Source organism: Clavelina lepadiformis, chromosome 2 (assembly GCF_947623445.1).
Source record: "Clavelina lepadiformis chromosome 2, kaClaLepa1.1, whole genome shotgun sequence".
NCBI lineage: Eukaryota > Metazoa > Chordata > Ascidiacea > Aplousobranchia > Clavelinidae > Clavelina > Clavelina lepadiformis.
In genome coordinates this window covers 5848359-5852597 of record NC_135241.1, presented here as the reverse complement: position 1 = coordinate 5852597, position 4239 = coordinate 5848359, and the positions used below count along the sequence as shown (strand labels likewise).

At 37.2% G+C, this 4239-nt stretch overlaps 1 long non-coding RNA gene across 1 annotated transcript; it reads right to left on the bottom strand.

Annotated features, from left to right (window-relative positions):
* Nucleotides 1–1050: 1050 nt before the first annotated feature.
* On the bottom strand, nt 1051–2235 carry LOC143446198 (uncharacterized). Its single transcript, XR_013113903.1, has 2 exons — nt 1623–2235; nt 1051–1442 (listed from the first exon to the last, which is right to left on the bottom strand). It is a non-coding gene; the product is annotated as an uncharacterized LOC143446198 (long non-coding RNA).
* Nucleotides 2236–4239: the final 2004 nt, after the last annotated feature.

The window sequence follows — 4239 nt, the reverse complement described above, 5'->3', positions numbered from 1 at the left end:
CTAAAAAACATTTGCTCAGCGTTGCTGTACACTTTGCAAGCCATTGTTTGATCCATTCATCAGAGTTAAGACTCACTTTTGCATGTCGTGTCAACATTACAATCTTTACAAAGGCCTTGTTTTCCACTTTGTTATTACCCCAATGCAAACATTGGCCCAGTCGACACAATGCCTTCTTCGATTACGTCATAGCTGTTACCATGGAAGCGGCGAAAAAAAAGCTGACTTTGCTGATGTTATTCTCCGTAATGCTGATGAAACCCTTACCGGACAGTTTCATCTACATGTTTCATAAGGCTTGTTTTCAATGGAATCCCTGGTGGTTACAGATATTACACTTGTTGTTAATCTACCGTTTGGTCTTTTACATTTGTCTGGTAAACTTGATTGATAGGCTCTGGGTTAGGTTGTCGAAATCTCTTATAAAGGAGATTTTTTATTGGAATTATTCTAGCATTCCTTCCTTTATTTTTCTTCTCTTGTAATTATTTGTCACAATTCGAAACGCTTAGCTCTTCAATCAGGATTAACCCATTTGATGTTTTGATGTACAATCAGTGATCAAGGATGTAGACAAGCCCTTTAGTTTCTGCAAATAGAAATTGCGATGATTTTACAGATACAAACTTGTAAGCGAAATGTCACTCAGGCGGAAATTTCGACGCCTTGTAACAAAAGTTGTGTTCTGTTATCTCCCTTCAAATAAAAGTGCTCCACTAGACAAGATATGAGGAATGGCTTGACTTCGAGATGGTCCGTGTTATGGTGATGGAAGCAAGTATAAAAACTAAAATGAATATCTTACGCCACTAGAAACACATGTTACAGCGGCCGCAGAAACTCGAATCGCTTTTTTAAAACTATTTTGAGCACTGAATAGACTTTCACTGCTTCAGGGAGTTGTTTGCCTCTGCAGACCTGAACGTTTACTATATACGCCCAAACATAACATGAAATGCTCGTGAAAATTTTTGAGTAAATTGAAATTTGTTTCATTTCTAAAAATTAAATTTCCAATATTAGTCTCGTAATGAATTTTACGATCTGATGAACGGCGATTGAAAGATTTATTGATATTTGCCAGATGAAAAGCTCGGATTTAATACATTTTTACAGGAGGTGTGGATGTAACTTTTTTACTGCCTTATAAATAACCGTAACTGTAAACATAAGTAAAACTATAAAATGTATAAATACATACGCAGTTGTTGGCGAAAAGTTTCACAAAAACCAGACCGGAACATAAAAAAGTGCCTCGAAACTTTCCATACCGGTATTCAGCTATATTTAGCTTATACGTAGAATGACCAAAATTCCAATCATAGCGCGAATTCAAGTCTATCTTCAACTGCTTACGGGAGGAAATCCACTTCGAGCTTTTCGGAACTTCGGAAAGGTGTTGGGTAAATTCTGGGCGATTTTCGTTACATTCCAGTTGTGACCTGCCAAAATTACATTTCCTATTGACGCCAATGTCATAAGGTCGCATTTACTAAAAGGAAATTGAGTCCAAATTGTAGACTGTAATACTAAACTTTGACTCTTCGACTCTTAACATAACAATGGTAGGGGTAGGAAATTAAAGCGCTCTAAAGCGTATATTAATTAGTTTGATGGCTTACATTATGTCGTTTCTTTTTAGCATAATCCTCGTTTAGGAATGCATTCTGTCTGATTATGTCTAGGCATTGGCGCTGATAAAAACAGAATGTGTTTGTTTTAGGTAATTCTCATAAACCGTCAGCTTGTTTTCAGTGGTATAGAGCATACGTCAGAATACAAACAGATTTATCTTACGTACAGCCATGATACTACTACCGCACGGTGTATAAACGTATTGTGGATGTATCGGTTTTTCTAACAGCGAGCTTATCTCGTTCTTTTACGAGATTTCTTTTTTCATAAACAACAAATTTATCAAATCCTTTGTCTAATAACTATACGCACTTGCCTGGAACTATACCCAGGAGAAAATGTCGTTTACATTACCGAAATTCTGACGTTTAACCTGCCTTATTCGTTTTCCGAAAAATAAACACCGTGACGTCATGGGGCTTTAACGAGTATGTGCATTGAATTCGGGTGTTAAATTGAAAAAAAGTGTTTACTACAGTTACATCAGCGTCATAGTTGTCGTAATGACGTTTGTGTTTTGTTTATGTTGGCTCTTCAGCCTCGTTTCACTTAAGCTTCTCCAGTCATCCGTGACGAAATACTTCTACGTTTTAAAATATGTTGGCGTCAATACCTTTGGGAAACTCACTCAAGGCTATGAAGGCTGACGCAGTTAGGCTTCTTGTCTAAGCTGTTCCCCAATTTTTATCACAATTGGACGAATGTCACCAATCTGTTTCCAACCTTGCTGCCATCACATGACTTACGCAGCATTATTATTCCAAGTATGTGCTTCCTGAAAGACAGTGAGCTGGACAGTCGTAGAAGACATTCCCAGTAAACGGCTCTTGTGTGACAAATAAGTGACAGCTCCAAACAATTTTTCAGCCTTGTTTTGATTCCTTTTGATTTCTATTTTTAGAAAATTTCTAGCCAAGGATGTATTTGTTGAGTGACGGGATTGCTCCCAGCGCAGTTGTTCTAACCTTATGTAGCGCAGTACGCATGCGCACTGATCATGCCTGATAATTGTGTTAATAGCATGTGAGATTTTGTTTCACCATGCCACCAGCGGGGTCACAGAATTTCTGCTTTGCAAGTTCACATTAATCTGCAGATATTGCAAATAGGCACAGAATGCGTCAGCTAATGAAATTAATCCTCAAAAACAGGTGTTAGGTAAAATCCTATTAAATCACTTTATTCTGTCAGTTTTGAAAGTTAAAGTGAAATGTGTTGCATGAAAACAGCAAAATAATAATTAACCTCTTAACGGCAATGACTAACGCGTCCTGGTGAGAAAAATACCTGACAAAAAATGCAAATATTCGGCCTACAGCAGTATGCCGCCTTAATCCGGAATATTGTCGCTTGGCCACAAAGATGGTATGCTTTTCGATCTTCGTCAAGTCATTTGTAAGGTTTATCTTAACAGTTTGTGAATTCCCACGATGCACAAGGGACGGCAAAAAACCTAACTCTTAAACAAACTAAAACGATCCATTATTAGGAGGTAAAGGTCACTTTTCAAATTGTGTCTGGTGTACTTCAATGGTCTCTACTGCTCATTGATTGATTTGGAGATCGATTCTAGTGACTATAAACTCATCAAGCGAGTAATTCAGAGTTCGATTAATGTCATGCGAACATCCTTCTATAGCACTTTTGAACGCTACAGTTGGGATGCCGGCGGTCAATATAAAAGTATTTAGGCCATTTGCCGGGTCTATGTTTCTCTTCTAAAACAGTGAACAAATAGGGAAGCTCGTTAACTTAATTTCAGTTTCATTCAGATTAATTGACCAAAGTAATTTCGTTGTTTTCTTCAATGGTTTTTGGCTCCAAGTACATACATAGTCTGTCTTTTCATAGTTTTGTGCAAATGCCGCTGCAATTTGTTGTGCCAATTACGCTCAAAAGTTTCGAAAAAAAAACGCATTACAAACAAGTTTGCAGAGATTCACTTAATTAGATTAGCGCCAATTATATGTTAAAGTTTGGACATGTGAGCAGTACAGGCTTTCGGATAAATTTGGCCAAAGCAGTACCATCGGGCAAATACGTTGTCACCAACAACAACCGTTGAACCACCTTATTAAAACATAGCACTTGAAATTTGTTTCTACTAAGCGTGACCACAAGTAGACGATCCGACGTAAAGTACAGTTTGAATCTTTCTGTCAAACTTTTAGTACATTATTCTAAATCGTGTAATACGCTCCCATATAAGGTGAAGTACACACCCGTAGAAAGCAGCTTTGGCTGAAACTAAGCAAAGCTTTAAACAGTGGCCGAGTTGATTTTCGGTTACATGTACTTTTGTGATAATAATAGCAGATATTAGGTTGGATTACTGAAAGAATATATCGTATACTCTCATCAATCGAGATTAAAAGCTGGAAATTGAACCGATGCTATCTCTTTTAAAACGATCTTGATAAATGTTGTAAAGATTAACGAGGCCTGCTCGAATGTAAAATATCCATAATAAACCGCTGGTATTCGATTACAATCATGCAAAAGGAATTTTTATTGAAAAAAACGACTTTTTGAAAGTTCTTGAAATGTCCAATTCTAAATCTTCATAGACAAAACATTTCGTAACGAAACTTTTTTTGTGGTGCC